Here is a 12,905-nt window from a genome sequence, read left to right as displayed (position 1 = left end):
ATACAAAGCAAGAGACATTAAAGGAAGGGTTTATATGGAATAAAAGGAGAAATTATAGGGACATGTAATATGTAGAAATAAGATAAGTTACAGGGAAAATTTATATTGAGCAATGGGAGGAGTTACATGGACCAATAGTTATTGTAAAGTGTAACGTGCATTGTTTTAAGGAGTTATAGAGAGTGTTATCTTGAAATCTTAAAGGGATACTAAAAACCTAATTTATTTATTTCATGATTCAGATAGAGCATACAATTTGAAGCAACTTTCTAATTTATTCCTATTATCAATTTTCCAAAAAATGATAATAAAAGCAAATTAGAATGTTGCTTAAACAATTTGGGTTTACTATCCATTTAAACATTCATGGACCAATATAACCTAGGTTTATATGTGGAATAATTGTTTTAAGAAGCATTTACTTGCAAGATAAGGGGTTATATGACATGGCTATAGATAACAAAACATTATTACCCAGCATTCCTTTAAGGGTTAACATTAAATTAATATACTTTTAATTAAAACTATGGCTTTAGTTACATCTTTCGGGCAAGTATGATAAACCTGCAAATAATGCATAGGTAATCCTTATGCAGGTAATAACAGTAAAATCCTGTTGTTTATTTAAAGTAATGTTTAATTCTTGTGAAGTGATAACATTAATGTATTGTGTGTAATTTGGTGAGTTTATAACCGTGTGGTAGGTCTACTCTTTTTCTGGAATGCTTTTTGCTTTAGTTTTTGTAAATGTATAAGGTAAAGGGTTGTTACCCAGTCTGCACACCCTTTAGCTTTTAGGTGTTCCATAAGCAGTTTTCTGAAGCCTTTAGAAATATGCCAGGTGTCCAAACAGTGAAATAGGAGTGTTAGCTCATATGACAAGGGAGGTATAGGAGCTACATATCAGGGTTACCTTGGCATGGTTTGCAGGTTTATCATACTTTGGCCTAAAGATGTAACTAAATATTTTTTTTTATTTGCAGTTTATTAAAGTAATGTTTACCCATTGCATAGGAGTGCTGGACCAAAATATTTTATAGTTTCTTATGTAGTAATAAACCCCAAGTGGGGTGTGCAATATTTTTCTTTTGGGTTTTATAAATTTACAGGTAAATATTTTGAACTATTTAAAAATTATGGTTACTAACTATATCAGCTCTTAAACTATTCATAAATTCTCTAGCTGATACATCAAGTAAACCTGATGAAAAAATATTATTGGTTAAGTCACTTGAATTGTGTACAGAAGGGACAGCTCTGGTGAGAGGGTATTAGATATATTTTCTGTCAGTTTGAAACATATCAGACCCACTTCAGGGCTATTGACATAAATGTATAATTTACATATTTATTGCTTTGTATAAAATTAAATAAACACTTTTGAATTTTAATGTAGAATAGAACTATGGCTCCTATTTATTTGAGAATTATGGACCCTGTCACAGAGTGTGTTGCAGGGAATAATTACAAAGAAAAGAAGAATGTTTGTCCCTCATACTGCAGGATGACACCGTATCACTGACATATGGTTCTACAGGCAGTGCCAGTTCTAGGGGGCTGTTGGGAGATGCTAAGCACCCCCAAACATTTTTAAAGTAATTTCAATTCTCACTTGATAACAGTAATACATTTGCAAGGATGTCCCTTTTTTTTCCATTTCATGTTCTTTACCAAAGTCAAGGAGAGAAAAAATACTAATCACCTAATCAATCGCCATACATATATTGTGGTTGTTAGGTGATTACGTCCTAAAGCACCACCTCCCAACACAAACTGCAACTACACTACCTAACACCTAACCTCCCTCTACACTAAGCCTCCTAAGTTACAGAAAAATAACAAGCAATCTAAGTTACAGTAAAATAAAAAAGTCTAATTTACATAAATAATAAAAGACCTTATCCTAAATAAAAAAACACACCAATATTCCTAATACTAACCTACATGCCCCTTAAAAAATAAAAACCCATCCAAAACAAAGAAAAAAACAAAATTTATGCTTACCTGATAAATTTCTTTCTTTCCGTATATGGTGAGTCCACGGCTTTAGTAATTACTGTTGGGAATATCACTCCTGGCCAGCAGAAGGATGTAAAGAGCACCACAGTTAAACTGTTAAGTATCACTCCCTTACCCACAACCCCCAGTCATTCGACCGAAGGGAAATGGAAAAAAAGGAGTAACACAAGGTGTAGAGGTGCCTGAGGTTATACTCAAAAGAACAACTGTCTTAAAATAAAGGGTGGGGCTGTGGACTCACCATATCCGGCAAGAAATCCATTAATCAGGTAAGCATACATTTTGTTTTTCTTTCCAAAGATATGGTAAATTCACAGCTTGAGTAATTACTGTTGGGAACCAATACCCAAGCTAGAGGACACGGATAAATAGGGAGGGACAAGACAGGCAGTCCTAAACAGAAGGCACCACCGCTTGAAGAACCTTTCTCCCAAAAGAAACCTCAGCCGATGCAAAAGTATCAAATTTGGAAAATTTGGAAAAAGTATGTAGAGTAGACCAAGTTGCAACCTTGCTAATTTGTTCCACAGAAGCTTAATTTTTGAAAGCCCAACAGAGGAAACAGCTCTGAATGGAATGAGCCGTAATTCTATCAGGAGGTTGCTATCCAGCAGTCTCATAAGCCAAATGTAACAAAAAAGAAAGAGTAGTTGAAGTAGCTTTCTGACCTTTGCGTTTCCAGAGAAACAAACAAAGAGGGCAGAGGACTGGCGAAAATCCTTAGTTGCCTGTAAGTAGAATTTTAGAGCAAGTAAAACATCCAAATTGTGTAAAAAACATTCTTTGGAAGAAGAAGGATTAGGATACAGAGAGGGAACAACAATTTCCTGGTTGATATTTCTATTAGAATAAAACTTAAGAAGGAAACCTAACTTAGTACGAAGGACCGCCTTATCGGCATGAAAAATAAGTTAAAGGGACAGTCTAGTCAAAATTAAACTTTCATTATTCAGATAGGACTTGTAATTTTAATCAACTTTCCAATTTACTTTTATCATCAAATTTGCTTTGTTTTCTTGGTATTCTTAGTTGAAACTAAACCTAGATAGGCTCATATGCTAATTTCTAAGCCCTTGTGGGCTGCCTCTTATCACATGTTTTTTAAATTGCTTTTCACAACAAGAGACTGTGGGCCATATAGATAACACTGTGTTCAGGCACAGGGAATTATTTAAGATTTAGCACAACACAATTCTAAATGCAAGACAATAGATAATAAATAGTCACAGTCATGTGATCAGGGGGCTGTCAGAAGGTTCTTGGATACAAAGTAATCATAGAGGTAAAAAGTATATTTATAAAACTGTGTTGGTTGTGCAAAACTGGGGAATGGGTAATAAAGGGATTATGTATCTTTTTAAACAATAAAAATTATATTGTAGACTGTCCCTTTAAGGGGAATCACACTGCAGAGCTGAGAGTTCCGAGATTCTTCAAGCAGAAGAGATAGCAACAAGAAACAAAATCTTTCAAGATAACAACTTAATGTCTATAGAATGCAATGGCTTAAAAGGAGCCAGCTGTAAAACTTTAAGAACAAGGTTAAGGCTCCATGGAGGAGCAACAGACCTGATTTTGACCAAGGCCTGACAAAAAGATTGCACATCTGACAGATTCACCAATAGTGATGTCGCAAACTTAAAATTTTCCGTTCGCGAACGTCCGCAAATGTTCGCGAACGGGCGAACCGGGCGAACCGCCATTGACTTCAATAGGCAGGCGAATTTTAAAACCCACAGGGACTCTTTCTGGCCACAATAGTGATGGAAAAGTTGTTTCAAGGGTACTAACACCTGGACTGTGGCATGCCGGAGGGGGATCTATGGCAAAACTACCACGTAAAATTACATAGTTGATGCAGAGTCTGGTTTTAATCCATAAAGGGCATACATCACCTAACATTCCTAAATTGTTTGGAATAACGTGCTTTAAAACATCAGGTATGATGTTGTATCGATCAGGTAGTGTAAGGGTTACGCCCGCTTCACAGTGACAGACCAAACTCCCCGTTTAACGCACCGCAAACAACCGCAAACAGTCCATTTGCACAACCGCAAACTCCCCATTTGCACAAGGTTGGATACCAAGCTAGCCATGTCCCGTTCCTTGTCCTCACTGATGAGGTCTCTTCCTCCACCCAGCCACATACAACACCAAGTGTCCCCGAAAGGTGACAACAAGCCCCCTGGGACGCCTGCTGTGTTTGGTCTTCCACCTCCTCAAAGCCACCTTCCTCCTCTGACTCCTCTTCTTCAGACTCCTCTCTCTGTGTTGCCTCTCCCTGCGTTATTATAAGGTGTGTTAAGTAGTACTATTCTAATCAGTTTAATCCTTGTTACGTCCTCTATCAGGGGACATGTATATGGCATGGATTTTAGGAACCATGAGATGGAAAATGATGCTTGTTCGGTCCTCCTACTTCAAATTTGGGGCACTGCGCGTGCAATCGTGGCCGGACTTTTAGCCAACGGACATTTGGCCGACGGACATTTGGCTGAAACACAAGTGGCTGTCAGATAACAGTCCGGCCACGAGATAGATAGATTTGATAGATAGATAGATAGATAGATAGATAGATACATAGATTAGATAGATAGATCAATATATGCAATAGATACATTTGATAGATACGATAGATAGATAGATAGATTTGATAGATAAATAGATAGATTTGATAGATAGATAATTTCCAGACAGAGAATTACAAGACGTGCGGTCTGGGACCCATGGTAAGGTTCCCAGAGGCAGTTGCGGCACCAGGGGACGTGTATATGGCATGGATTTTAGGAACCGGGACATGGAAAAAGATGCTTGGTCGGTCCTCCTACTTCAAATTTGGGGCACTGCGTGTGCAATCTACTGTGCCACCAGATATGAGTGGAGTGTTAAGTAGTACTATTCTGATAATTTTAATCCCTGTTACGCCCCCTATCAGGGGACGTGTATATGGCATGGATTTTAGGAACCGGGAGATGGAAAAAGATGCTTGGTCGGTCCTCCTACTTCAAATTTGGGGCACTGCGCGTGCAATCTACTGTGCCACCAGATATGAGTGGTGTGTTAAGTAGTACTATTCTAATCAGTTTAATCCCTGTTATGCCCCCTATCAGGGGACATGTATATGGCATGGATTTTAGGAACCGGGAGATGGAAAAAGATGCTTGGTCGGTCCTCCTACTTCAAATTTGGGGCACTGCGCATGCAATCGTGGCTGGACTTTTAGCCGACGGACATTTGGCAGATGGACATTTGTCCGATGGACATTTGGCTGGAACACAAGTGGCTGTCACAAAACAGTCCGGCCACGAGATAGATAGATTTGATAGATAGATACATAGATTAGATAGATAGATCAATAGATGCAATAGATACATTTGATAGATACGATAGATAGATTTGATAGATAAATAGATAGATTTGATAGATAGATAATTTTCCAGACAGAGAATTACAAGACGTGCGGGCTGGGACCCATGGTAAGGTTCCCAGAGGCAGTTGCGGCACCAGGGGACGTGTATATGGCATGGATTTTAGGAACCGGGAGATGGAAAAAGATGCATGGTCGGTCCTCCTACTTCACATTTGGGGCACTGCGCATGCAATCTAATGTGCCACCAGATAGGAGTGGTGTGTTAAGTAGTACTATTCCTATCAGTTTAATCCCTGTTACGTGCCTTTTTTTGGTTTGGTTTTTGAAGCCACAGTGCAGCACCAGAGGCCAGAAAAATTTGGCATGTACATATGCCTGAAAAATTAGGTATTGTTACAGCCGCTGCTGTAGCAGCGGCTAGAAAGATTGATGTTTGTTTCCCAGGCAGAAAGTGCCCGAAAACATTGCGACTTGAACTCTAGTTGGTGGCGGATAAGTCACGCAAGTCATCCGGCATTCGAAGATAAAATACAGCAGCGTGTGGACCATTTTTAACCCAAGGCAGCTAATCTCATCAGGCCTTTTTTACTCAAATGTGTCGCCCAATGTCAGTCCCTTCGGGATCCATCCCTCATTCATCTTAATAAAGGTGAGGTAATCTAGACTTTTTTGACCTAGGCGACTTCTCTTCTCAGTGACAATACCTCCTGCTGCACTGAAGATCCTTTCTGACAGGACACTTGAAGCGGGGCAGGCCAGAAGTTCTATCACAAATTGGGATAGCTCAGGCCACAGGTCAAGCCTGCACACCCAGTAGTCAAGGGGTTCATCGCTCCTCAGAGTGTCGAGATCTGCAGTTAAGGCGAAGTAGTCTGCTACCTAACGGTCGAGTCGTTCTCTGAGGGTGGACCCCGAAGGGCTGTGGCGATGCATAAGACTTAAAAAGCTCTGCATGTCCTCCATCAACAACACGTCTGTAAAGCATCCTGTCCTTGCCGGCGTGGTTGTGGGAGTCGGAGGATTACTTTCACCTCGTCCCCTGTTAGATTCCCGTTGTGCTGTGACATCACCCTTATATGCTGTGTAAAGCATACTTTTTCATTTATTTTGGAACTGCTGCATCCTTTCCGATTTGCGGTAATTCGGTAACATTTCAGGCACTTTATGCTTATACCGGGGGTCTAGTAGCGTGGACACCCAGTACAGGTCGTTCTCCTTCAGCTTTTTTATACGAGGGTCCCTCAACAGGCACAACAGCATGAAAGACCCCATTTGCACAAGGTTGGGTGCCGAGCTACTCATGTCCCATTCCTCATCCTCAGTGATCTCACAGAAGGTATCTTCTTCCCCCGAGCCACGTACAACACCATGGGTACCAGATAGGTGACAACGAGCACCCTGGGATGACTGTTGTGCTTGGTCTTCCTCCTCCTCCTCAAAGCCACATTCCTCCTCTGACTCCTCTTCCTCACAATCCTCTTCCAGCATTGCCGCTGGTCCAGCAAGCGATGCTGATAAGGCGGTTTCTGGTGGTGATGGTGACCACAACTCTTCCTCTTCACGCTCATCTATGGCCTGATCCAGCACACTTCGCAGGGCACGCTCCAGGAAGAAAACAAATGGTATGATGTCGCTGATGGTGCCTTCGGTGTGACTGACTAGGTTTGTCACCTCCTCAAGAGGACGCATGAGCCTACAGGCATTGCGCATGAGCTTCCAGTAACGTGGCAAAAAAATCCCCAGCTCCACAGAGGCTGTCCTAGCACCCTGGTTATACAAATACTCGTTAACGGCTTTTTCTTGTTGGAGCAAGCGGTCGAACATTAGGAGTGTTGAATTCCAACGTGTCGGGCTGTCGCAAATCAAGCGCCTCACTGGCATGTTGTTTCTCTGCTGGATATCTGAAAAGTGCGCCATGGCCGTGTAGGAACGCCTCAAATGGCCACACACCTTCCTGGCCTGCTTCAGGATGTCCTGTAAGCCTGGGTACTTATGCACAAAGTGTTGTACGATCAGATTACACACATGTGCCATGCACGGCACATGTGTCAACTTGCCCAATTTCAATGCTGCCACCAAATTACTTCCGTTGTCAGAAACCACTTTGCCGATCTCCAGTTGGTGCGGAGTCAGCCACTGATCCACCTGTGCGTTCAGGGCGGACAGGAGTGCTGGTCCGGTGTGACTCTCTGCTTTCAGGCAAGTCACTGCCGTATCCGGGATGTGGAATAGTACCTGGGGAGCTGGGGGGGTGCCGTTGATGTGGAGCAAGACGCAGCAGCAGAGGAAGACTCAGCCAAGGAGGTTATGGAAGAGGATGGAGTAGGAGGAGTAGAGGAGGTGGCAGCAGGCCTGCCTGCAAGTCTTGGCGGTGTCACCAAGTCCTCTGCAGAGCCACGCATTCCATGCTTGGCAGCCATCAGCAGGTTTACCCAATGCGCAGTGTAGGTGATATACCTGCCCTGACCATGCTTTGCAGACCAGCTATCAGTGGTCAGATGGGCCCTTGCCCCAACACTGTGTGCCAGATATGCCATTACTTCCTTTCGCACAATCGAGTACAGGTTGGGGATTGCCTTTTGTGCAGTGTCCCTATAGCTACAAATTTTTTGAATGCCTCAGACTCCACCAGCTTGTATGGTAAAAGCTGGCGGGCTAAGAGTTCAGACAAGCCAGCTGTCAGACGCCGGGCAAGGGGGTGACTTTGTGACATTGGCTTCTTACGCTCAAACATGTCCTTGACAGACACCTGACTGTGGGCAGATGACCAGGAACTGCTCCGGAAAAGTGGCGGATGGTTGAGAGGGGGCAAGGAGGACAGCAGTGGTTGACGTGGCTGAAGATGCTGGACCAGGAGGAGGATGGCGGCTTTGAGTTTGTGTGCTGCTTCTACTCATGTGTTGATCCCATAGGCGTTTGTGATGTGTGATCATGTGCCTTCGCAAAGCAGTTGTACCTAGGTGGGTGTTGGACTTCCCACGACTCAGTTTCTTTTGGCACAGGTTGCAAATGGCATCGCTGTTGTCAGAGGCAGACACACAAAAAAATGCCACACTGCTGAGCTCTGCGATGACGGCATTCTGGTGGTGGCAACAGCATGCGTTGTTTGGCGTGCTGTCTGGCTGATCCCGGGTGATGATGCATGCTGTCTGACTGTGCCACTAGCTCCTTGCGATGACCTCCCCCTGCTTCCAACTCGTCTCCTCCTCTCTGTCTCCCCATCTGAACTTTCCCCCTGTACTTCTCCTCTTCTAGCGGGCACCCATGTGACATCCACGGACGCATCGTCATCATCAACCGCTTCACTTGTATCTGACAAATCAACAAAGGAAGCAGCAGCGGGTACAACATCATCATCATCACACCATACGTCCATGTCTGTAATGCTGCCTGACTGAGACATATCACTGTTATCTACATCCTCTGTCAATGATGGTTGCGCATCACTCATTTCTTCCAACTGCTGTGTAAATAACTCCTCTGACAGATCAAGTGAAGCGGCTGTGGTGCTAGTGTTGGTGGTGGCGGCAGGCGGGCGAGTGGTAACTTGAGAGGTGCCCGAAGATAAGCTGGAGGAGGATGGTGCATCAAGGTTCGGAGTGGAAGCTATAGAAGATTGGGTGTCCTGTGTTAAAAAGTCAACTATGTCCTCAGGACTTTTCGAGTTCATGGGACGTGGCCTCTGAATACTGGGCATTATTCTAGGGCCAAAGGGAATCACAGCACCACGACGGCACCTGCGGGGTGGCCTGCCTCGGCCTGTTATTTTTTTTAAATGTACACTTACACTACTATTAAACAAGATATGAGTGGTGGCACTGGGCAAGTGGGCACAGTATACGCTGTGAGCCTGACACAAAAAAGCAGACTGATGTTTCACAGTCCAAAAAGTTTTTATTTTTTTAAATGTACACTTAAACTACTATTAAACAAGATATGAGTGGTGGCACTGGGCAAGTGGGCACAGTATAAGCTGTGAGCCTGACACAAAAAAGCAGACTGATGTTTCACAGTGCAAAAAGTTTTTTTTGTTTTTAAATGTACACTTACACTACTATTAAACAAGATATGAGTGGTGGCACTGGGCAAGTGGGCACAGTATACGCTGTGAGCCTGACACAAAAAAGGAGACTGATGTTTCACAGTCCAAAAAGTTTTTATTTTTTTAAATGTACACTTACACTACTATTAAACAAGATATGAGTGGTGGCACTGGGCAAGTGGGCCCAGTATAAACTGTGAGCCTGACACAAAAAAGCAGACTGATGTTTCACAGTCCAAAAAGTTTTTATCTTTTTAAATGTACACTTACACTACTATTAAACAAGATATGAGTGGTGGCACTGGGCAAGTGGGCACAGTATACGCTGTGAGCCTGACACAAAAAAGCAGACTGATGTTTCACAGTCCAAAATGTTTTTATTTTTTTTAAATGTACACTTACACTACTATTAAACAAGATATGAGTGGTGGCACTGGGCAAGTGGGCCCAGTATAAGCTGTGAGTCTGACACAAAAAAGCAGACCGATGTTTCACAGTCCAAAAAGTTTTTTATTATTTTAAATGTACACTTACACTACTATTAAACAAGATATGAGTGGTGGCACTAGGCAAGTGGGCCCAGTATAAGCTGTGAGCCTGACACAAAAAAAGCAGACTGATGTTTCACAGTCAAAAAAGTTTTTTTGGTTTTTAAATGTACACTTACACAACTATTAAACAAGATATGAGTGGTGGCACTGGGAAAGTGGGCCCAGTATAAGCTGTGAGCCTGACACAAAAAAGCAGACTGATGTTTCACAGTCAAAAAAGTTTTTTTGGTTTTTAAATGTACACTTACACTACTATTAAACAAGATATGAGTGGTGGTACTGGGCAAGTGGGCCCAGTATAAGCTGTGAGCCTGACACAAAAAAGCAGACTGATGTTTCACAGTCCAATATTTTTTTTGTTTTTAAAGGTACACTTACACTACTATTAAACAAGATATGAGTGGTGGCACTGGGCAAGTGGGCACAGTATACGCTGTGAGCCTGACACAAAAAAGCAGACTGATGTTTCACAGTCCAAAAAGTTTTTTTGGTTTTTAAATGTACACTTACACTACTATTAAAAAAGATATGAGTGGTGGCCCTGGGCAAGTGGGCACAGTATACGCTGTGAGCCTGACACCGAAAAGCAGACTGATGTTTCACAGTCCAAAAAGTTTTTATTATTTTAAATGTACACTTACACTACTATTAAACAAGATATGAGTGGTGGCACTAGGCAAGTGGGCCCAGTATAAGCTGTGAGCCTGACACAAAAAAGCAGACTGATGTTTCACAGTCCAATTTTTTTTTGTTTTTAAAGGTACACTTACACTACTATTAAACAAGATATGAGTGGTGGTACTGGGCAAGTGGGCCTGGCACACACGCTGGCAGGCAGGCAACTGCAATTAGATTACACTAGCAGACTGATGTTTGACAGTCAAAATAGTTTTTTTTTTTTAAAATTTACACTACTGTTACAACAGATATAAGTGGTGGTACTGGGCAAGTGGGCCTGTCACACACGCTGGCAGGCAGGCAACTGTAATTAGATTACACAAGCAGACTGATGTTTCACAGTCAAAAAAGTTTTTAAAAAAAAATTTACACTACTGTTACACCAGATATGAGTGGTGGCACTGGGCAAGTGGGCCTGGCACACACGCTGGCAGGCAGGCAACTGCAATTAGATTACACTAGCAGACTGATGTTTGACAGTCAAAATAGTTTGTTTTTTTTTAAATTTACACTACTGTTACACCAGATATAAGTGGTGGTACTGGGCAAGTGGGCCTGTCACACACGCTGGCAGGCAAGCAACTGCAATTAGATTATACAAGCAGACTGATGTTTCACAGTCAAAAAAGTTTTTGTTTTTTTTAATTTACACTACTGTTACACCAGATATGAGTGGTGGCACTGGGCAAGTGGGCACAGTATACGCTGTGAGCCTGGCACTCACACTGGCAGGCAGGCAACTGCAATTAGATTACACTAGCAGACTGATGTTTCACAGTGGAAAAAAAAAAATTATTTTTAAATTTACACTACTGTTACACCAGATATGAGTGGTGGCACTGGGCAAGTGGGCCTGGCACACACGCTGGCAGGCAGGCAACTGCAATTAGATTACACAAGCAGACTGATGTTTCACAGTCAAAAAAGTTTTTTTAAAAAAATTTTCACTACTGTTACACCAGATATGAGTGGTGGCACTGGGCAAGTGGGCCTGGCACACACGCTGGCAGGCAGGCAGGCAACTGCAATTAGATTACACTAGCAGACTGATGTTTCACAGTCAAAAAAGTTTTTTGTTTTTTTAATTTACACTACTGTTACACCAGATATGAGTGGTGGCACTGGGCAAGTGGGCCTGGCACACACGCTGACAGGCAGGCAACTGCAATTAGATTACACAAGCAGACTGATGTTTCACAGTCAAAAAAGTTTTTTTTTTTAAATTTACACTATTATTACACCAGATATGAGTGGTGGCACTGGGCAAGTGGGCACAGTATACGTGTGGGCACAGTATATGCTGTGAGCCTGACACACACGCTGGCAGGCAGGCAACTGCAATTAGATTACACTAGCAGACTGATGTTTCACAGTCAAAAAAGTTTTTTTTTTAAATTTACACTACTGTTACACCAGATATGAGTGGTGGCACTGGGCAAGTGGGCCTGGCACACACGCTGGCAGGCAGGCAATTGCAATTAGATTACACAAGCAGACTGATGTTTCACAGTCCAAAATGTTTTTTTTTTAAATTTACTTTACTTTTACACCAGATATGAGTGGTGGCACTGGGCAAGTGGGCCTGGCACACACGCTGGCAGGCAGGCAGGCAACTGCAATTAGATTACACTAGCAGACTGATGCTTCACAGTCAAAAAAGTTTTTTTTTTAAATTTACACTACTGTTACACCAGATATGAGTGGTGGCACTGGGCAAGTGGGCCTGGCACACACGCTGGCATGCAGGCAATTGCATTTAGATTACACAAGCAGACTGATGTTTCACAGTCCAAAATTATTATTTTTTTAAATTTACACTACTGTTACACCAGATATGAGTGGTGGCACTGGGCAAGTGGGCCTGGCACACACGCTGGCAGGCAGGCAACTGCAATTAGATTACACAAGCAGACTGATGCTTCACAGTCAAAAAAGTTTTTTTTTTAAATTTACACTATTATTACACCAGATATGAGTGGTGGCACTGGGCAAGTGGGCACAGTATACGTGTGGGAACAGTACACGCTGTGAGCCTGGCACACACGCTGGCAGGCAACTGCAATTAGATTACACTAGCAGACTGATGTTTCACAGTCCAAAATTTTTTTTTTTTTAAATTTACACTACTGTTACACCAGATATGAGTGGTGGCACTGGGCAAGTGGGCCTGGCACACACGCTGGCAGGCAGGCAGGCAACTGCAATTAGATTACACTAGCAGACTGATGTTTCACAGTCAAAAAAG

Source organism: Bombina bombina, chromosome 1 (genome assembly GCF_027579735.1).
Source record: "Bombina bombina isolate aBomBom1 chromosome 1, aBomBom1.pri, whole genome shotgun sequence".
Classification (NCBI taxonomy): domain Eukaryota; kingdom Metazoa; phylum Chordata; class Amphibia; order Anura; family Bombinatoridae; genus Bombina; species Bombina bombina.
Note: the sequence above shows the minus strand (reverse complement) of the source record.